We start from the raw sequence: 24,397 nt of genomic DNA on the forward strand, positions 1-24,397 counted from the left end.
GTGGTTTCCCATTTTCACACCAGGCAAATGCTGGGGCTGTACCACGGCCATTTCCTTCCCATTCCTAGGCCTCTCCTGTCTCATCATCACCATAAGACCTATCTGTGCCGGTGCGACGTAAAGCAAATTTTAAAAAATAAAAAAATAAAAAACAACCACCATTGGATTATCATATTAGCCCATGTGTAAGTTGGCCTCAGATATAAGATGACCATGAATTTTTGTAAAGTATTTACAAGAAAATGTTATAATTAATGTAATTACAACATATCCCGTCTCTCCTATATGTAAGATAATGTAATAAGCACTAAAATAGGTCTAGAAACAAAAGTTTTATTTTAATATAAATTTTCCTTCCTCTGGTCCTTCAAATGCTTTTCTGATGTACTGGAATTCTTAAACATTTCTTCATCTTTCCACCAACATTGTATATTACATTTGGAAACACTGAACTTTCTCACAACCTGCACACTATTGGTATATTTTGACTCAAATAAACCCCACAATTTTACGTCTATATTATAAACTCTCTTCTCTCCTTTATTTTTAACTGAAGTGACAAATATGCTGCCCTCAGCTCCCTGGGTGAATATAGACTTTTGCTGCCATAAAATTTCCAGAAGCTCTACTGGGGTCTGCCTTTTGGCAACTTCCTGTAATACCTTCTGTGATGCTTCTTTAGCTTATTTGGTAACGCACAGTGATGTCCTTTCAGATGGTTTTAACACTCATCTGCAGTCATGAATATTTCACACACAACTACAGTCATGCGGTCCTGTGGACCATGTTCAGAACGTGGGTAAAATATGTAAAAATCACCTTCTAATAGCAATTTTTTTCACTTTTACTGTATATTTATTCCTTAATAAATCATAAAATGCAACAGGTTTCAAAAATGTAATTTCGTCATTGTGAAAGTAATCTGTTCACATTACACTCAAATTTCATACCAAAATTTGCATACATTGACACAAATTGAAATAAATAAAGGTAGTTCCTACCTGAAAACTTGAACAGGACTCAGTGATATTAAAACTGGTAAGTGTTCTCTACAATAAATTACACAGAAAAAAATCTGTACTACTTAAAGTGACCCTACACAGCGTCACCTTACATGCACTGAAGATACACCTTACAAGCACTGCGGACACATCTTACTTGAACATTCCAAACAATAATCTATCAGCTTCTTTGTCCGTATTGATAATTTAAGAACACAAGTATGAAGGATGAGTTTTCCACCTAATCAATACTTTATTTACAAAATATTTAAAATTATCTACATTAAAACCGTACCGGTTTCGACCCATAAATAGGTCATCATCAGCTGTTGGTGAACCTGTTTAATAGCAGTTGTACATAAAACATTACTAATAACTAATTTAACAAGAATGCCTTATTCTAATATAATACTACTGTTAAGATATATACATATGGTACAATTATATGGCTTTGACTAGTTGGAGTTCCATTCAAAAATCTATACTGTTTCCAACATAACGTCAAACAAGATACATGTATACATATGGTACAATGAAGGGCTTTGGCATGCTGGAGTCCCTTGAATGCCACATATTCCAAAAATTGTATAGCTGAGGTTGAAAATATAGTTCTTATAGAATAAAGGTTCACTGAGGTTTTGGTGTCAAGTTCAAATATCTATGCAGTATGCCAGCATTATGTCCAACTCTTGCATAGATACAATCAAGGTGCATTGTTGGGCCACAGTTTTGCGGGGAACGTAGTAGACTGAGGTTCTGTAGTTTGTTTAACAGGTACCTGATTAAATGTTCAAGTCTATCACACAATCATGTAATGTTCAAAGTCAAAATCTGTCAGAATCTATAATATTTAACTTTGAGAAAAATTTTGACACTTTAAACACACGAGGGTATTAATACAAGTTCGACTCACCACAAAAAATTCACAAGTTTGAAGTAAAATTCACTCTTAAAATTTACAAGTTCCTAAGTAGGGTTTCACTCATGGAAATTTACAAATTCCGATATTACTGACAAGATTCTAAGTTCACTTCGAAAAGCTTTTACTTCCACTCGAGTAGAGTTTCGTCCTATGACAAAGATATAACAACGTTTCATGTGGCGAGTCAACGTGGCTGAACTCCAAGTGATCACTGAGATACATACATTTCTTTTTTTCTCGGGGGGGGGAGTCCGCACCCCCACCCCTACATGGCAATCAGCACTAATCTACATTGCCTCCAACATGCTATTAATTTCTAAGGAGAAAAAAACAGGGAGGAGAGGGGAATGGTGCTAAAGGAGTACCTGCCTGTTTGCACATCAGACGCGTTACCAGGCAAGGTTTGTGTTGGAAAGGTTGTGTTGAGGCATGTTATTAAGAGTCAGGGTAAAACCACACAGGCAGAAAAAGAAAGAGCCTACCTGACAAATTTTGATAGCACATGCAAGGATGTGGTTTCTGGATAGGTCCAGGTGATAGTGTTAGTTGAGAATGGGTATCATGCACAAGTCAAAAGCCATATTATCACCAGTCCAGTTAACAGGGGATTAGACCGTCTGGGCACTGCCATGGCTAGCGGGGACCTTGCTGGTTGTGGAGCCATGCGCCGATAGCCACTAGGGCCTGTCACACCCTTGGGGTCCCTCATGCCCCGTCTCCGATTCCGGAGATTGAGGCCAAGCCCGCCAAGGCGAGGTCCTCCTGGATGGGGGTTGGACATGATGCCAGGCCTCCCTTCTCTCTGTCCACGCCATGGCCCAGTAAACAGGGCAACTACGATGAGAGGCCGGGTGCCCTCCCGTGCAGTTGGTGCACACCAGCACCTCCTTAAGTGCTGCGCAGGCCGTGTAGTGGTGATCACCCCCACAATGGTTGCACCTCACTAGGAGCCCACACCTATCCTGTTGGTGGCCCCACCTCAAACAGCGGAAACACTGCAGGAGCTGCTGAGGTGGACGTTTCGATCTCACCTGACTGTCGCTACCCACTGAGGTCCTCTCCTGATTGGGTCCTCGGTGGACTTCTGTCCTTGGAGTAGTCCTGGGCTGCAGATGGGTGGCCCACTCCTGGTGGGCTGGAGTCTTCTTCTTCCTGGTGCAGGGGTGGCTTCTGCTTCCTGGCGGTGGCTGTTCCTTCTCGGCGGGGGAAGGGGCCTCGTCCTGATGACCCTAGGGTAGCGGATGGGCCCGCTGCAGAGCCGGCTTGTCCCTCCTCCTGGCTGGTGGTGGTGGTGGTGTCAGTTGCTGCAGACACCTGACTGTGTTCCCTATCCTGTGGGGTGCACATCGATGTCTGGAATATCACAGACTTGCTGGGTGGCCGGGCCTGTGTAGCAGCCTCCAAACGCCAGGGGGCATCCTCCTCTACTGCCGTGTTGCTGTCTGCCGTCTGGAACACCTTCCTGGATTGCACCCTGGTAGGAGGCCCTTCGTGGTTGGCCTTGGTCTGCGTCCACCTCGCAAAAGTGGCCCTCAGGAGAGCAGTCTGAGTCCCCTTTGCAGAGTCGAGCCGCTCGGCCTGGATTGCACAGTCATGGTGCTCCACCTTCGTCGTGGCGTCAATGGTGTCCGGCGTGGACAGGAGGACTAATTCAGTATTAACCGCCTTATTTTTCAGCTATCTATCCTTCTTGGCCATCTGGGTGGTGGCTGTGCTGGTCACGGGCTTCCATCGGTAGGCGTCAAACATCGCTGGTGCGTCGTCTCTCCCTTGTAGCCGGATAACCTGGAATATACAAGAGATCTCCTTTGCGATGTTGTCCAGGCAGTGCTGCCTGTGATCCCTGACGATTAAGCCTCTGGGGAGGAAGCTCTTGATGTGCTGGTTAGGGGATATCTTGCTCCCCTTCTGTAGAGGGTGGCACATCATGTGCAGGACCATGTCCTGCTCTGCAGCTGCATTTTTCCCCTGCCTATAGTACATGAGGAGAGCCTGGTTCACTGGGGTTGCATAGCTCTCTTGGAACACAAAGCCGTCAGGGTGGGGTGGTTCACACCCGACTGTGTAGGCATCCCATTCCATCTCATTCTCCAACGTCATCATCGTGTCCTCCTGAAATAAAAACCTGGAAGAAAGCTAGTACTGAAAAGTTCTTCCTGACAATGCTCATAGTGTGTACGCAAAAGTACACACGGTACTCTTGGAAAATGTACTAACAAGTACAGTTGCTTGACTAGTACTTGGAAAGTACAAATAGCCTGGCAAGGAGAGTGAGTCAGTGGGAAGCACGTATGTCCTAATGCTGTGACTGCCAGCTCGTCCTTTAGAGATACCTACAGCTCAAGCAGCCAGCTTTTATTCCTCCACAGCACTTACGTCATCTTATGACAGCGATTTATATTACACGGAATAACTTTGCCTTCCCTGAATGGATTAAAATGAAATTGGTATGTGGAGACTTTTGAGAATTGGTCTGTACAATGGCATTACTCTCATATTAATATCTTGATTATTATAAAAGTTAGAAAATTTTCCAGCGTGGAAATACCTGAAAGGTTTATGACGTGATCTGTCCTTGACTGCCTGCTGCTAAGCAGCACATCATGACCCCGGCATGTTGCCTAGCCACTCACTGTCAGACTTTGTTGTTGTATACAAAGTAACTTCACTTAGCTGCTCTCCAACACTTGGAAACTATATGGGATGAAACCTCTTAAGAAACCACGAACCTGCTATGCTGGCGTACCAGGGGGAGAGGTGATACTCCCACGTGGCGCGTCCCAGGTGGCAGATAGAGGGGTCTTAACTGGCTTGCCAGTGGACTTGAGGCAAATAAAATACCTCTCGTGGACCAAACACACAGCCTCCTGTGGGTGGGGGAGGCAGATGAAGAATCCACTCACGGTATCCCCTGCCTGTCGTAAGAGGTGACTAAAAGGGGTGACCAAGGGATGATCAAATTAGAACCATGAAACTACTTGTAGTACCACCATGCAGGGAACGCCATGGGTCGCTTTTACTTGCGCGTATTACCACTATGTTGGGTACCAAATAGGTTTATGATTAGTAGCAAACGAGGGCTCAACGGCTTTTACAGTACCTGTGATTAATAGCACTATATGAGCGACACCATGGAATGAGGGAACCCATGGTTCTGGCTTACCTATGATTAGTACCCACTATATGAGGAACTCCACGGGATAGTACGAGTCCCTGTGGTTAGTACCCTTATATGATAAACACCATAGGTTTGCGTTGCCTGTAAATGGCGCCGCAATGTGCAAAACAGCGTAGGTCTGTAATACAAGTGCGAATTTCATTACCTGTGAGTAGTACCAACATGTGTGGAATACTGGAAGTCTATGCTACTCTTGATTAGTACCGCAACATGACAAATACCATGGTTCTATTTTCCTAGCGATAAGTACCATTGTGAGGGGCCGCTGACTTGGATTTTGGACCCCTTTTGACTACAAGTATCATCGATTCAGTATTGTGCTATACAAGGAGTCCCTTGGTCAGTACTATTATTCTTCTACGCCAGCTTCTGTGCATGTGAGGCACTGTGGGCCGATTCCACTGAACATTTTTAATTCATATCCATCCATTCATTCTTCGTCCTCATGTTTTGATTTGTGGTCAGTGGATGTTTTGGGGCTTTTAATTTGTAATTTCATTTTGTCTCATTTCGTACCATTAGGGGCCGATGACCTTGATATTAGGCCCCTTTGAACAACAAGCATCATCATCATCACCTCTTACGAAATATTTCATGTACAGACATACCTGGTACAATATATTTACTAACACAAGTATACAATATAATGATACATAGAAATATGTCCACAGTAATTCTCAATTGACAGTTGATGCATCGAGCAATGTTGATATAAATTTGCACAATTCTGCTCCGTTACATTCACAATACCAAAACCACATCACTGCTACAGCTCACTCACTGAATTACAATTGACTGACTGAACTAACCCATACAAAATACAAGTAGGTCATGATTGATCCACCAAACAGCATCCATACAGCTAATCTACAACAACCTACTACATAATATCAAAAACACTACAACTTACTGAACTACTACCAACCGACTTCAACATTCTTTATATATATTCTGAATACTTCTGGCTACTTATATTAATACAAGATACCTGAAGGGTTCTACAGTTAACATCCAGAAGTTCTTGTTCTAAAATTATCTTGAAAAAAGTTTATCCTTATGGCAGATTAGCTCACGATATCTAGAAAGGCCTAGAGTTACTAGCCTATATAGATGTCCTTGGTACATTAAGATTCCAGAATTAACTTTAAATTTCACACACATGCATCTGGAAGTTTCCTGAGCAACTTGGAACTCACAAAAGATTATTTACAAGTGATAAGCACAACATAACCTTAATTCAGAGTTCACTTGAGTCAACACACATACAACTAGAAGTTTTCTGAACTTGGAACACATGAAAGATTAATTACAAGTGATAAACTCAACCTGACCTGTAATACATGCGCTATATGCATGTGATTAAATCTAAATGCATAACCTAGCCTGTATCATACAAAAAAAAAAAAAAAAAAATCAGTTATACATACATAACCAAACTTGCATCATGTGTCACCAATCAGAGATCTTTCACATTCATCTAGCATTCAAGGAGAATAAAATGGACTCTCTCCTGCCCTTCAAAAATACTACAGTGCCTACTGGTTTTGAACTAAAGTTCTTGGAATACAGAAGCCGGCGCTCCACCATTAATCCACGGAGAGAACAAAGCTATATTCTAATAAACAAATATAAAGTGTGGTACAAGTTGTATGATATGTTATACTCCGCACGGCTCTACTTCTAAATTGATGTTTTGGCAGATTTTGGCTCTGTCTGGTGGTTATGTGCTGAAGCATAGACATCCAACCAATCCCAATCTGCCATTCATATCAATTTATATTGGCAGAGCATGATCTCGAAACCCAGTTGCCAACTCTAATATTTACATTCGCCACGTGGTTAACCTATCTCACTCAGTGTGTATGGTATTCAATAGGCTTCACGATCTTTTGCATTTTCCTTCAGTAATTAGTGTGTTTTTCATATTGCTGGAGGGTTCTAGTGACTCTGAGATCAGTGGAGTGTTTCTTTTGTAGGCCATAACCCCGTTCCTGCGCCAGCCATTAGCTGTGAGTGATGTTTTATTTCCTCGTTCCCTTTTATTCTTAATAATATACTCATATTCTCTTATTAGTGTCGGATGTTGTTAGTAGGTGTAGTTTTTGTGAATTTATTTTCAATCCATGTTGCTGTTGTTGTTGTTTAAGTCATCAGTATATAGACTGGTTTGATGCAGCTCTCCATGCCACCCTATCCTGTGCTAACCTTTTCATTTCTACGTAACTATTGCATCCTACATCTGCTCTAATCTGCTTGTCATTGGTCTACCCCTACACTTCCTTCAAAAACCAACTGAACAAGTCCTGGGTGTCTTAAGATGTGTCCTATCATTCTATCTCTTCTTCTCGTCAAATTTAACCAAATCGCTCTCCTCTCACCAATTCCATTCATTATCTCTTCATTCGTGATTCGATCTATCCATCTCATCTTTAGCATTCTTCTGTAACACCACATTTCAAAAGCTTCTATTCTCTTTCTTTCCATGTTTCACTTTTATACAATGCTACATTCCACAAGAAAGTCTTCAAAAACATCTTTCTAATTCCGATATCAATGTTTGAAGTGAGCAAATTTCTTTTCTTAAGAAAGCTCTTCCTTGCTTGTGCTAGTCTGCATTTTATGTCCTCCTTACTTCTGCCATCGTTAGTTATTTTACTACCCAAGTAACAATATTCATCTACTTCCTTTAAGACTTCATTTCCTAATCTAATATTTCCTACATCACCTGCCTTCGTTCGACTGCACTCCATTACTTCTGTTTTGGACTTATTTATTTTCATCTTGTACTCCTTACCCAAGACTTCGTCCATACCATTCAGCAACTTCTCGATATCTTCTGCAGTCTCAGATAAAATAACAATATCATCGGCAAATCTCAAGGTTTTGATTTCCTCTCCTTGGACTTTGATTCCCTGTCCAAATTTCTCTTTGATTTCCTTTACTGCCTGTTCTATGTAAACATTGAAAAGGAGAGGGGACAAACTGCAGCCTTACCTCACTCCTTTCTGGATTGCTGCTTCTTTTTCAAAGCCCTTGATTCTTATCACTGCAGACTGATTTTTTATACAGATCGTAGATAATACTTCGTTCTCGGTATCTGATCCCTATCATCTTCAGAATCATAAATAGCTTGGTCCAATCAACATTATCGAATGCCTTTTCTTGATCTACGAATGCCATGTACGTGGGCTTGTCCTTTTTGATTCGATCCTCTAAGATCAGATGTAAAGTCAGGATTGCTTCACGTGTTCCATATTCATTAGTTTTTCTGAGTGCCGGTACACTATTACATTTTACAAGGACTGTTTACCACGGTGATATTGCATCAGCTGTTCTCGCGGGCATAGCACGCTGGCAACAGAGGAAAGTCGATGCTCATTTGTTTTGCAAAACTTCAATTTAGAAGTAAGGCCGTGTGGAGTTTAATATTGGGCAATGCTGCAGTAATATAGCAAGTGGAGAAGTGTTATCACTTGATGACATTTTTAAGATTTTAAACATTTAGGTTCTTCAGTCTGTTGAAACTGATTTATGAATAAATAACGTGCCTTTGCTGGCAAGATTCAGTGTTTACAGTGCACTATGTCTTCTGGTAAAGGCTAGAGCAGTTTTGTTACCTTCATTGATCTGTCTCTGTCTTATCCTTGGCTTTGTTGATGATGATGAGTAGTAATTGTCCGGCTCCATGGCATGCTGGCCTTTGGTCAGAGGGGTCCCGGGTTTGATTTCTGGCAGGGTCGTAAATTTGAACCATCATTGGTTAATTTTGCTGGCACGGGGGCTGGGTGTATGTGTCGTCTCCATCATCATCACGACGCACAGGTCGCCTACGGGAGTCAAATCAAAAGACCTGCTCCTGGAGAGCCGAACATGTCCTCGGACACTCCTGGCACTAAAAGCCATACACCATTTCATTTTTTTCAGTAGGAATTAGGGATTGGAATAACTTACCATGGGAAATGTTTCATAAATAGCGAACTTCTTTGATATAATTTAAAAAGATGTGGAATTTACTACATGGGTGAAAGCCTTAAATGCAGATTATTGATTAACCATTTCGTGGCCAGTGGGTGATATAATTCCCACTAACTTTTTTTCCGCTATTGGGCCAAGGGGTGACCTATTATCTGCACACTTTTTAGCGATAGATTTACACCCTAGTGCTGAATCGGTCGATCTCAGCAGTCTTCGAGATTCGTACTGGCAACCTTTGAAACACAAACTATGAATCGCTTATGCATTGCTGTATCTTGTTTTATTATTCACCCTTACTCCTACGACAACAACTCTCCTCACCCACCCCTCCATCTTCCTCACAGCAGTGGACACTAGCACCAAGAGAATACAATACAGTACACGCCAGGCAGCCAGATTTAACACAACCCAACCACTTTACAATGGCGAAAAATGAAAGTATCCTCCTATTCAATACATCATATATTCCGTCATTAGACGGAGTAAACAAGTTCAGACATGTTTCGGCTCGTTTACTCCGTCTAATGACGGAATATATGATGTATTGAATAGGAGGATACTTTCATTTTTCGCCATTGTAAAGTGAAAACCGTCAATACGGAATGATTCTAATATCTTGCAACCCAACCACGACAGCAATAGTAAGTATACATTACGGAAACATACATATAAGCAGGCATTCTACAGATTATAAATTCCTAACTCCATTTTTGTTTCTTACAGACATACATGAGCAATTATAGACGAGAAAAGAGACACCATTCTGCATTTGACACCTATGCACAAAAGCAGACTGTGTTTTAATACTTTAAGGCAACATTCAGTCACAGCTTCATCTAACTCTGTTTACACATTAGACTTGTCATCAATAACTGAAGAATCTATTAATCATACTAGTGGATAAGCCTAACATATAGCAGAACCCCAAGTGAGCACCACCTATGAATACAAGCACGGACATTCTCCATTTATATTGGATAAAAATAATAAGAAAATCGACAAACACAAGATGTTAAACTCATTTTAATGAAGTGTCCCTAGTCATTATAATGGACTCCAACATGAACTGTATATTTTAACATGTAATTTTAATATGTACTACAGTAGAACCTCAATAATTCGAAATCGGTTAATTCAAAATCGCCTCCTAATTCGAAGAAGCTCTCGTTGCCGGAAACATGAGATACAGTTTTGCATGTTATTTAAATTGTTTAATTCGAAATACGAATAATTCGTAATTCGAAGTACAATGTCGGCCCCATTACCGAAATTCAGACTTTTAATTCGAAACTGCCTTTACATTTTAAAACAATAGTAGGCCTATGTTACAGAGTAATTTTAACTCGAAATTTATCCGCGTCCTAATAGAGCGCGTGTTTCGGAACGTGGAAGGGTAGCTTTCCGCACTTACACTCACTTCGGTGGGTCTACAGTGTGCTTCATGCCTGCTAAGTTGAATGAAATCGGAATTCTTTTGTATTCAACCTTTTAAGGAATGCCGTAATATCACGCAACATGCAGTGTGCGGAAAAACAGAATCCGCGAACACTGGCGATGCCGACAGTTGACGAAAAAACGTGGCTCATATAATAAATTCGTAGGCAGCGAACACTATTGTCATTGCCGATGAAACTGCATTGCTTTATTTTAATGCGAGCCCAAACGGTCTTATGGTTTTAAAGGAGAAAGTGCCAGCCGGAAAATCGTACAACGGTAGGGGATGGAGGTCATTGTAGTGCGTTGCAATGCACATGGAAGGGAGAAACTTTATCCCCTCATCATAGGAAAGTTCGATAAGCCACAATGTTTTAAGGGCGTTTGGCACTTTCCATGCCAGTACGAAGGATCTAAAAATGCAAACAGTACAGAAATCCAAAAAATAATGCATTCACACAGGGGAACTAGCATAATTTATCCTCATCTTTGAATTGTGTGATTTTTTTCTTTCGTTGCGTGAGGTTATGTTTGTTCAGTGATTTATCCAAGTTCATTATTTGAACACTGAAAATGCAGCTTGTTGGATACATTTCGGAAATAGGTTTCTCCATGGCATTTGAAAGGTTTAAACTGTGAATCGAAGTGATTGCATGTATTAATAGGTCTTAGAATACTTTGTGATGTGGCAAGTGTTCACATTTCTGACGTACGAGAGAAGTGCAATGGCAGGAAATCGTACAAGGATATTCATAGAAAGTTCGATTTTAAGGGTATCGGGTACTTTCTGTGTAAATACAAGGCACATAAAATCCATACAGTATAGTAATCCAATGAATAAAGCACTTGCACATGGGAGCCAGCATGGATTTCTCCTCGTCTTTGATTCGTGCTTTTTATTTCTTTCTTTCTTTCTTTCTTTCTTTCTTTCTTTCTTTCTTTCTTTCGTTGCGTGAGGTTGTTTGCCAGTGAGATATACAAGTGCATTATTTGAATACTGTAAATGCACCTTCTTGGATACATTTTGGGAACAATTTTTTTTTTCATGGCATTTGAAAGGTATAAACTGTGAATCAAGATTAACTGCATGCAGTAACGGGCCTTAGAATATTTTGTAACACTTCTGAATTGCGAATTGGCGGTTAATTCGAAATCACGTAATTCAAAGTCTGATTTTTGAGTCCCAACGACTTCAAGTTAACGAGGTTTTACTGTATATATTTTAAAGTGTTTATGTACCTGTACTTTTAAAATAAGTTAATTCACACGAATTTTAGGCCTAAAAGGTACACCCACACTCATTTTTAGATTGTACATATAACCAGCTTTTACTTTGAAACATGCCCAATTTGAACGTTGGACATATCCCATTATTATGACTTTTCTACTAGGCAAGGCATATTAACCAACTTTGACTTATGTGAAGGTACTAATGTACAGCTGAGGATGACTGTATAAAAAGTCGAAACCGGTACTGTAAAACAGGATCTTATATAAATAAAACTTGTATTGATAAGGTGGAACCTTTCTTATCTATATACATAAAATAACTTGTCCTGACTGACCTACCTACCTACCTACCTACCTACCTACCTACCTACCTACCTACCTAAAACTACTGGACATAAAGAAATGAAATTTCGGGGATATATACATATTAAGATGTAGGTGCTTGCTAAGCGAGGATTTTTGGATACTCCGTCACTAGGGGGTAAAAAGGGGGTTGAATTTTTAAAATGAGTGTATCTATATCTCAAAACTTTAAAAGTTTACAGATGTAAAAATTGGTATTTAGAATCTTCTTTAAAAATAAGGTGACACATATTGTTTTGTTGGCAGAAAATCCCAATAGGAGGGGTGAAGAAGGGTGAAAAACGTTTGAATGCCTTTAATCAGGATACCGGTACTTACATCTCAGAAACTGAAAACTGAAGATATTACAGACCTGAAAATTGGTACTTGGGATTTACTTTTAAAATAAAGAAACAGGTATTTTTCGTTTTTGGAAAATCCAAACAATGAGGGGTGAAAAGGGGGGTGAATTTTTAAAATGAGTGGGTCTACATCTTAAAACCTTAAAAGTTTACAGATGAAAAATTGGTATTTAGAATCTTCATTAAAAATAAAGAAACAGGTATTTTTTTGTTTTCGGAAAATCCCAATAGGAGTGGTGAAAAATGGGTTGAATGCCTTTCATGAGGATACGTATATCTCAGAAACTGAGGATATTATAGACCTGAAAATTGGTGTTTGGAATCTCCTTTAAAAATAAAGAAACATAAATTTTTTTGTTTTTGGAAAATCCAATTAATGGGGGTGTGAAAAGGGGGTGAATTTTTAAAATGTATGTATCTAAACCCAAAACGTTTAAAGTTTATAGATGTAAAAATTGGTATTTAGAATCTCCTTTAAAAATAAAGAAACACGTATTTTATTTGTTTTCAGAAAATCCCAATGGGAAGGGTGGAAAAGGGTGAAAAAGGGGGTTAATGCCTTTAATGAGGCTACTTATATTTCAGAACCTGAAGGTATTACAGACCTGAAAATTGGTACTTGGGATCTACTTTAAAAATAAAGAAACAGGTATTTTTTCATTTTTGGAAAATCCATACAATGAGGGGTGAAAAGGGGGGTGAATTTTTAAAATGAGTGTGTCTACATCTTAAAACTTTAAAAGTTTACAGATGAAAAAATTGGTATTTAGAATCTCCTTTAAAAATAAAGGAACACGTATTTTGTTGTTTTCTGTAAATCGCAATAGGAGGGGTGTAAACGGGTGAATAATGGGTTGAATGCCTTTAATGAGGATACATATATCTCAGAAACTGAAGATATTACAGAACTGAAAATTTGTATATGGGATCTCCTTTAAAAATAAAGAAACACATAATTTTTGTTTTTGGAAAATCCAATTAATGGTGGTTAAACAGGAGTGATAAATTGGGGTGAATTTTTCGAAAGACTATATCTACAGAATATCTGAGAAACGTAAAATGTTACAGACGTAAAAATTGGGTATTTGGAATTTCCTGTAAATGTAAAGAAACATAGGTGATTTGTTTTTGGAAACTCCACTTAAGGGCAAATAAAAAGGGGTGACATTTTAAAATGAGAATTTCTACAGTATATCTCAAAAAAACTTAACATGTTACAGAAGTGAAAAATGGAATTTTTTATCTCTATTAAAAATTAACATGTATTTTTAGTTTTCGGAAATACCACTTGGGGGGACGGGGGTAAAAGTGACTGAAAATGGTGTTGATTTCTCTTAATTAGGCTACTGATATCACAAAAATGAAGATGTTACAGACGTGAAATTTGATATTTGGAATCTGCTTTAAAAGTAAAGAAATACGTATTCTCGGAAAATCCAATGAAGTGGGGGGGTGAAAGAATTAAAAAAGTAATTGACTTAACTGTATGAGAATACTTACATCTAATAAAAATTAATGCTGTTACAGACGTGAAAATTGGTATTTGGATCTCCTTTAAAAACAAAGAAAAACACGTTTTTTGGGGGGGAATCATTTTGGGGGACAGGAGGGAAAAGGAGTTGAATTCCTTTCATGAAGACACATAAACCAAAAACTGAAGAAGTTAGAGTCGTGATAATTGGTATTTAGAAGATCCATTACTATTAAAGAAACAAGTGTTTTTTGCCAGAAAATTCACTTAGGGGGGAGGGAGTGTGAAAGGAAGTGAAAAAAGTTAATTCGGCAGCGCACCGGCCTCTCACAGCTGGGTTCCATGGTTCAAATCCCAGTCACACGATGTGACATTCGTGCTGGACAAGGAGGAGGCAGGACAGGTTTTTCTCCGGACACTCCAGTTTTCCCTGTCATCCTTCATTCCAGCAACACTGTCCAATATCATTTCATTTCATTTGTCATTCATTAATCATTGCCGCAGAGGAGTGCGACAGGCTTCGGCAGCCAGCACAATTCCTATTGTCACCGCTAGATGGGGGCTTTATTCATTCCATTCCTGACCCTGTCGAATGACTGGAAATAGGCTGTAGATTTTTGATGTACTTATTCTGATCATAAACCGATCATTTTTAATCTTTCCTGGGTTCGTTTTCAAGAGCCATTTCCTTCAGAGAACGTTCTTAGATTGCCGTAGATTCTCCTGGCATATAAATAAAAAATTAAAAACATTTGAAATAAACGATAGGAATGAGATTTACCGTCCAATTGTTCACCTCTATAATAAGGCCAATAATGCACGGAAGTATGTCATTCATATCGCCAAAAATCCCACACACTTGCCTACGTGCGACAATGAGGCTGGTCACATTGTCAACAATGACAATGGCAGCAGATGTAATTTACCGCCAAATAGCGATCTTGCATCTTGCTGTGGGGTCCAGAACATCTATAATAATAATAATAATAATAATAATAATAATAATAATAATAATAATAATAATAATAATAATAATAATAATAATAATAATAATAAAAGCATACGACTGCATAGACAGACAGACGCTCTTTGACGTACTGGAAGAATATGGCATTGACAGAAAAACCAGAGCACTTATACAACAGACACTTACAGACACCACCTCCAAGATCAAGTTCATGGGAGAAATTTCGGAACCCTTCCAGATACACACAGGTGTCCGACAAGGAGACAGGCTCTCACCAATCTTGTTCAACATGGTGTTGGACAAAATTATCAAGCAGTGGGAGGAACAAGTTAAAGGAATACAGCTGGGAAGAACACGTGAAACAAAAACAATCATAAAATGTCTGGGATTTGCAGATGGCATAGCCATATTTAGCAATAATACACAGGAGGCAAAGGAAGCACTGGAACGCTTGCATGAAATAGCTGCCAAAACAGGTCTACAGATATCTTACGAGAAGACCCAATACATGGAACGACAGAACAACAATGTGCACACCATGCATACTGTATATGGATCCGTAAAAAGAGTAGAAAAATTTAATTATTTAGGGGAATACATACAAATAGGAGGATCAAACAAGGCGTCTAACATAGAACGAACGGAAAAACTCCAGAAAGCATACACATTCACATGGTCACATTATAATAAGAAAAGCATATCAAGACAGGCCAAACTTAGACACTACAAAACAGTCATATTACCAGAAGCATTGTATGCATCAGAAATGACCACAATTGGAGCATCAGGAGTCATAGAGACAGAAAAAATAGAACGTAAAATTCTCAGAAAAATATTTGGACCAATACACAGAGATGGCATATGGATGAAAGGACCTACTGAAGAGCTGTACCAGCACACTGACAGACTCACAGACAAGATCAGGAAATGCAGACTAACTTTTTATGGGCACATACAGAGAATGGACAGCAACAGACTTACAAAGAAAATCTTTGATGTAGTAAACAGTTCAAGCAAGAAAACAAATTGGTATCATGAAATAGAGGAAGACTTAAGGCAGGTGGGGATCAACAGGCAAATGATAGGAGACAGAAAAGAATTCAGAAACAAAATTAGGAATACAAAATTTATAGTAAATGAGAAGAAGAAGAAGAAGAAGAAGAAGAAGACAGGAACATTGTGGACAGATCAAAGGAAACAGGAGCACAGCCAAAGAATGAAGAGATTTTGGGAAGAGAAGAGGAAGAAGAGAAAGAAGTGAAAATTGTGTCATCATGAGATATTCGAGTTCAAACACTGTCCATAAGGACAAAAATGATATGAATGAATAATAATAATGTTATGGACCATCGTCAAATGTGCGGACCGCGCTGGAAATGGGTCCTGGATGGGTAATTACTAAGAATCCTGTCCGGCCGCGTGTTCAGTCCCGCCAAGGCACCCAAGACGACACCACGCCGGATCTCCTGAAGGATTTGATCCATATTAAAAATGCTTATAGGAAGGCCAAGATTTAGGGACCCAACTGACTGGGTGGAATACCTGGACCTAGCCCGGGATGTACGAAATCGATTGCTGGAAAGAAAGATTGAAAAATGGGAGGAAACTTGCCGTAATCTATTAGAAAACGAGTCAGATCACGAATTTTGGCGGATTCTCTCAGAAAATGAGTCAGATCGCGAATTTCGGCAGATTATACATCAAACAATAAGCATTCAATTATAAATTTCAGTATAATGCCGTAGCGAAGCACGGGTATCTTGCTAGTCTATTAATATATGCATCGCTGTGCGAGATCTGACATACACTTTACGTACTAGTACTGTTATTATTTACACAGCAAAGCCAAACTATAGAATTCACTCTAGGAATAAGATTTGCATCGAGAAATGTTATATAATATTATATAATGTGTGTGTGTGACACAGTTGTTGGCTCAAGATAACGAATGTTTAGAAAATTCATATCGATCGATCATATTATCAATTCAATTCAGATTTCATTTCCATTCAGTTGGCAGTACTAACGGAACCAGGAGAGCTCCCTCCTTACTCCTCAAACCTGTATACAAATCTATCACTAAAAAGTGCGCAGATAATAATTCCCACATTTGATTTGTGCTTCTACCTGGTGTGGACATCAGAAAATCTAGAAAAAAATTCTGCTCTGGTATATTTGCAGTTTCTAGGTTGGTGAACGTGTTTGTTTACATGTGTGTAGTGTAATGGCTGCCTGGAGCGTGCATTTTTGGGAAGTGAAGTGATTTTCTGCACCAGAAAGCTAGTTACATTATCATAAAATATTCTATGGTGCTTGAGACATAGATTGAGCATATTTTTTTGTCCCAGTATGGGTAAATAAATAGGATTTATGCAAAGATGAAACACAGGAACATACGTTCTTCATCTTGCCATGATCATTCATCTCCAGAATTCATTTGTTATTTTATTTGATTTCACTTTATTATGTTACTGAGTTCCAGAAATTCCATGAATAGTAAAATGTAATGTATTAGTTGCTTGTTTCATGACAAATAAATGTGTTCAGATTACCTTCCAAACACATAATTGTGGATATATTATTCATTTGGCTTTCACTTTGTACACTCCTTATTCTACCTGAAATGATGGTTACAGCTGTATTCAGTGTAAATTAGTTATACTTCTTTGCGGTATAAGATGAATGCACATATTCACATTCTATGTCCTGATTTGTGTGTGCTAGCATTTGGTTATTGGGAAGTGTAGCTCCCACATTTTTTTCCCCCACAGTTCTAGGGAATGAATTTTTTTTTAAAGAATAGCCGGGCCGATGACCTTCGATGTTAGGCCCCTTAAAACAATAAGCATCAGCATAAAAGAGTAGCCTCTCATCCCTTGACATTCCATCACTGCAAAAACATGTTTACTTCCCAAAAATTCATTTCTTAAATAATTTGGCCATGAAAGGATTAACCTACAAGGCATGGTAGGCAGGCAAGAGGGAAGGGATAGAAGGGGAGAAGTTCGAGAAAACAGGTGAAGCTAGTGCTTTAAGGGGAAGGTAAATGGTGGCTAGGGGGTTCTCATCAGGGAACGAGTTCAGGAGAGCTGTCGGTGAAGAATCGATATGAGTCACTGCAGGTAAAACAGCAGAGGGAAGATGGGAAACAAGGAAGTTCTACAGAGGAGGGGTGAGGTAAGTGGATAAGTAATGGTAGGAAAGGGAAACATGCAGTAGACAATAGGAAGAAGGAAGAGGAACAGGGTTGTGAGAGGGAGGAGGAAGTAGGTTCTGCAACTTTCAGGTAAGTTGAGGGAGACCAGGAGAGGAGGGAATTTAATGTGAGTGGAGTTGATGCTCTGGTGGCACTATTGTTAGATGTCTGTGAAAAATGTGTGAAGGAAAGGGAACCAGGTTAGAGTATTATAAAGGAATTAGTTTATGGCATGTTGAGGAAAGTAGAAGGGAAGTTGAGGATAAGAAGAAGGTGGGAATTTTCCACAATGGTACCAACAACATAAGGAAAGTAGGAATAGGTATTAATGTACCATATATACTTGCACATCAGCTGCAAATTTTATGCCAATTTTATGGCCTCAAAATAGGAGGTGCGTTTACCATGTGAAAAATTTTCAGAAATTTATTTTTAATGACATGGGGACATATTGTAGCCATTTAAACTGTTATTAGAGAGGTATTTATATAACAACAAAGAGATGCTCCGCTGTTACCAGTACAACATTAAAACAGGGACTGAGACTAGTACATCGACCATCAAATTAAGCATTACATGAAAACTTAGATAACATGAGCAGTGATTTCAGTAGACCTTCACTTAGGGTCATGAGCTCACCAGACAAAATATTAGTCACTCTAATGTACCCACGCAGATCGATCATTACGCCTGTACAGATGGCACAGCAAACGAGTCCCATGCTCAACCGCATGCGCACTGCCTTTACGTGAGCATAAGGTGATCAGTGAGGCATTGATGTTTCAAGCGGACAGTGTACGTCAACATGGGTAGATGAAATGAAATGAAATGGCATATGGCTTTTAGTGCCGGGAGTGTCCGAGGACAAGTTCGGCTCGCCAGATGCAGGTCTTTTGATTTGACACCCGTAGGCGACCTGCGCGTCGTGATGAGTATGAAATGATGATGAAGACGACACGTACACCCAGGTCTCGTGCCAGCGAAATTAACCAATTAAGGTTAAAATTCCCGACCCTGCCGGGAATCAAACCCGGGACCCCTGTGACCAAAGGCCAGCACGCTAGATGTAAAGATGTGATAGAGTGGCAAAAAGGGGCAATCGTGTTTGGCTGTGTTGGTGTTTCACAGCGGACTGTTCAACGTGTCTAGTAGCAGTGGTGTATTACACATGGCCATGAAACATAACGTCAGAATTGTGGTCAGAAAATGATCCTCTCTGAGAGGGACTGGAGATGCGTTTCATGGCTTATGAATCAAAATCACTTCCATACCCAACAGGAATTGCTGCAGTAAGTGAATGAAGGTCAACCTCAACATGTTAACAAGAGAACATTGTGACAGAAACTGCATGCAGTGAACATTTGGAGTCTGTCACCTTGTAAGAGGCCACTGCTCACACAGGCACATAAAGCTGTGCTTCTTCAATGGGCTGGAAATCATTGAACGTGGACAGCAGCTGACTGTCGGAATGTAATGTGGTCTGACGAATCATGTTTTTGCCTGTATTCCAATGATTCACATAGTCGAGAGCACCGAAGGCCAAATGAAGCATTTCATCCTGGATGATTGCAAGGTCAGGTTTAAGCCGGAAGTGGGTCTGTGATGTTTTGGGGGTGTTTTTCATATCATTGATTGGGCTTGCTCACTGGGGTGGCCATGAACATTAACCAGTATGTTTATTTTAACATTCTGGATGTTCAGGTGTTGCCTTTTAGTCATGTCAAAAAAGTAATCTTTGTCCAATTTGCTAATAGAGGAGAAAGACATTAATCCTGATATCGATGTTCTACTGACAGGCATGTTGCCCAATGCTAAGGTCCAGGCCAGTTATGTTTATGTATGGACAACAGCATTTCATTTAGGTTGGAGTGAAGTGCTACCACTTTATTTTGCTAGGGGCTTTACGTCGCACCGACACAGATAGGTCTTATGGCGACGATGGGATGGGAAAGGCCTAGGAGTTGGAAGGAAGCGACCGTGGCCTTAATTAAGGTACAGCCCCAGCATTTGCCTGGTGTGAAAATGGGAAACCACGGAAAACCATCTTCAGGGCTGCCGATAGTGGGATTCGAACCTACTATCTCCCGGATGCAAGCTCACAGCCGCGCGCCTCTACGCGCACGGCCAACTCGCCCGGTGCTACCACTTTAGGGGGAGTTCAAGGACAGATGGAAATACCAACAACATTTAACCAACATAATCTCTGAATTGGAAGATTTTAGAAAAATTTTAAGAGATGCTAGTTTTAATAACTTGATTCTATTTTTAGGTAATAGACAATGATGACATTTTAAGAAGATTGTAAATAGAATAGTGTAGTTTAGTGTTCTTTTATGACATTTATGATATATTTTATTTATGACACATATTAGATATCAATTAAGAGATGTGTAGAACTTTGGTGTTTGGTATTTAATAATAAGTCCAGAGGTCCAAGAGATATTTGGTATTGTGAAAAAAACTGCTGAGAAAGAGGACAATAAGGTTCTCAAAACCTGTATGGTGTATTAGGTGATAACAAATAATTATTAATTAAATAACTATAAGTATCATCAATGCTGATTTTAAATATCATATGTGTATTTATTGGAGTAGAGTTATCAAGGGAGATGTTGATTAATTTCCAAGTACTGTAAATGACTGATAGGGAATTTGCCACCTGGATAACTGTCCTAAATACAGATCAATGATGGTTGATTGAAGGCCTATCTGCATATAATGTTTTATTGTTAATGTTTCATGATCAAGTAAGACTAAGACTGATGCAAAACGCACATCGACACTGCACATGCTCTACGAGGACTACCGTGGATGTTGTTTATTGATTCTCTAGGCAGTTAATGAGATTCGTAAACATCTTCGACAGAGGGCCCTTTTCTTTACTTTTGACAGCTCTTTATGATAAATGGTGCTAAAAGAATTGTTTTGTTTTGCAACAGTATGTATGGCTGCTGCACGGTCTACTTGTTTACACTTGTTAACCTAAAATCCAAACCAAACAAAACCCCATGGTGTAGCAGTCCTGAAGTGCCCTAGCCTACCACGTAACTGCTGCTCAGCCCAAAGGCCTGCAGATTATGAGGTATCATGTGGTCACCACTACAAATCCTTTTGGCGATTATTTTTCGATTTCTGGACCGGGGCCACTATCTCACCATCATATAGCTCCTCAATTGTTATCTTTTAGGCTGAGTGGACCTCAAACCAGCCCTCTGATCCAGGTAGAAAATTTTTCTTTTTAAAATTTGCTTTACTTCGCACCAATGGGATAGGATAGGGGTAGGAGCAGAAAGGAAACAACCATGGTCTTAATGAAGGTTCAGCGCCAGCGGTTACCTAGTGTGAAAATGGGAAACCATCGGAAACCATCTACAGGGCTGCTGACAGTGGGGTTCGAACCAACTATCTCCCGAATGCAAGCTGACAGCTACACGACCTAAACCACACAGCCACTCGCTCGGTCAGGTAGAAATTCCTAACCTGGCTGGGAATCGAACCCGGGGCCTCTGGGAAAAAGGCAGACATGCTACCCCTATACCATGGGGTATGTTAACACACTGAACACTGGTATATTTCTAGTGTATTAACTGCTGTATACTGAGCATTTTAGTCATATTTTGAGAGTAGGTGTCTTTGACACTTTTTAAGCTAAATGATTTTTTTTTAATCCTAAACTATAATTATCTACCTCTGCACTGAACCCACTTAGTTCTTTTATTTATGACACTGTAATATCAAAGGGGGCTGATATGTTTATTACATTTTAAAGATTTTTTATTTTTGTACCATTAGTTACAAATCATGCATGTAATTAATATTTTTCATATTCACATCTAATATTGTGATAGGTGATTGGTAAAAGTAATCTCTTTTCTGCAGTACAATTAAGAAAATTTTGACTCTGATACATTTGAGTAGACAGAGAAATGTATTGATTTTATCATTATAATTGGGTATGTATCTTTATCGGAATTACTGACAGAAAGAAGAGATCATTCACATCATCTCTGTCATCCAGTTCAGATCCAGAATCCCAGTTTATCACAGTTTCTATCATGTTATCACTCAAAGAATACTCAACACAAGCATTCATATTCTATCCGACAAGAATAGCAGTTTGATCTAGCAGCAGTATAAAGAACTGTAATGTTGTTTACAAGAAGAGAGTGATATTTATTTCCATCATGTGTTGATTTATTAGTTAAGAAAACAAAGTCGAGCACTGCTCAGGCACTGTATATGGTAGTAAATAAGTAAGCCTGAGCATTGCTTGGGCACCATGTTTAATGTGTTAACTAGCAAGTCGTATCTCTGATTTATTTCTCCTTATCATCATAATCTTGCAGTTTTACTTGCCACAGGTAAGAGAATCTGTAATATATATTGACGAATTCAGTGAAAATGTCATGAGACTGTTGTCTTGAATCTGGCATTTTTAAACGCAAGTAAATTAAAGTGGTACACTAGAGGAATTACTCTTCCAGTAGAACCCCAGAGCTGATAAAATACTGAGTTTGATTTGACAATCAAGATGAATGTGTATCTATTCAAAGTGACTTGTCTTCTGTTTTCACAAAGCTCTTGCCCATCAGTTTTTTGCATGCTCTTTGAACCTCATTTAGTTCAAATAAAACGTCACATTTACCATGACCATGCAAGACCCTACTTCCAGAGAGCCTACAATGTCAGCAGCATACGAGTTAGAGGACAGCTTCTGGGCGCTAGAGGCACTATCACCAGAAATTTTGTCGATTGGCAGCAGATGTACAGACTGGACTGAAATATGCTAGATAAAATAATTGTTACTTATAATTATAACATTCTCAGTGGCAATAAAGTAGAACCATTTGTATGGGAAGCATAGTACTTAATTTCCTTCAGGCACCATTTAAAAAAGTCATTAACGATGTTCATATCCTTAAGTTCATTGATTTTTTAAAATGAAACTTACAATTCAATTGCCGGCTCCATGGTGTAGGGGTAGCATGCCTGCCTCTTACCCGGAGGCCCCGGGATTGATTTCCGGCCAGGTCAGGGATTTTTACCTGGACCTGAGGGCTGGTTCGAGGTCCACTCAACCTACGTGATTAGAATTGAGGATCTGATGGTGAGGTACCGGCCCCGATCTAGAAAGCCAAGAATAACGGCCGAGAGGATTCGTCGTGCTGACCACACGACACCTCGTAATCTGCAGGCCTTCGGACTGAGCAGCGGTCACTTGGTAGGTCAAGGCCCTTCAAGGGCTGTAGTGCCATGGGTTTTTTTATTACAATTCAATTATTTTAAAACAACTTGTGAGTTATTCTGCATCCTTTGGCAGACATATGTTAGTGTTGGAATGAATAAAAAAATTATAAAACAGTCACTGGCTTATATTCAACTCTTCTCCTTTTGATTGGATTTACTGTGTGAGCCTTTGTGATATTGCTGGTAAAAGTAGGTTATGTAATTACAATATTATTTTGAAGAAAGGAACAAGAAAAAATATTCAAGAGCTTAAACATATTTATTTACAAGAAATTTACTACCTTATGCCTAACAATAAAAGATCAGAGTGAGTTTGTCATTTCCTACACAAAAGCTCAATTTGTGGTGGAACTGAAGACAGACACACATTTCCTGCTCAACTGACAAAAGTCAATTTTTGTCAATCTATACTGCTTTCTCTACACTTACTCTTGCAATTGGTTAATTCTATTATTTTTTTATTGTCACTGTGTCACAATTAACTTTTCTCCTTTTAATCAGAAACTTATTCATTCTGAACATTCTGATTTTAAAACCAGAAAAATTGACATAGTAATGCACAAAACGTATGTCAAATTGACCTGCCTTTTGGCTATGATTACTAAGGTGTCAATTCTTTACCATCTGACACCGAGGTTAGCCTGTTGAGTCCTGTTGATGTGGTGCGGTGAAGAAAATTTTCACTATCTGAATGTTGGCCAGCAGGGCAAGAGAAGTGGTGGTGTATAACTCTTAATCACCAGACTGCGTACCAAAAGCCTGGGTTAAATTCTAAATCTCTCCACAGTGCCCATGTGGAGTGAGGGCATATGACTCTGTTGATGATGATTCATCCATTGGATGGGGATGTTAAGCCTTGAGCACATCTCTATAGGGTATTCAATGGGAGTAAGCCATGTGCCTCTATATCTTTCCCTACATCATCATCATCATCATCACCATCATCATCATCAGACACTACAGAACACTCGACGTTCAGTCATCGCACTTGATACAGAACACATCCAAAATGATCTTCGCCTCTGAGGCAAGGAGTAGGCAACTCCATGAACAAAGAGAAGTCCACAAATAA

The 24,397-nt window shown here is 39.4% G+C and overlaps 1 protein-coding gene across 1 annotated transcript in view; it reads left to right on the forward strand.

Annotated features, from left to right (window-relative positions):
- Nucleotides 1-24,397, forward strand: part of Cubn (Cubilin) — an 882,604-nt gene that overhangs the window by 733,847 nt on the left and 124,360 nt on the right. The gene's annotated exons all lie outside the window — the stretch shown is intronic.

Source organism: Anabrus simplex, chromosome 1 (assembly GCF_040414725.1).
Source record: "Anabrus simplex isolate iqAnaSimp1 chromosome 1, ASM4041472v1, whole genome shotgun sequence".
Taxonomy (NCBI): domain Eukaryota; kingdom Metazoa; phylum Arthropoda; class Insecta; order Orthoptera; family Tettigoniidae; genus Anabrus; species Anabrus simplex.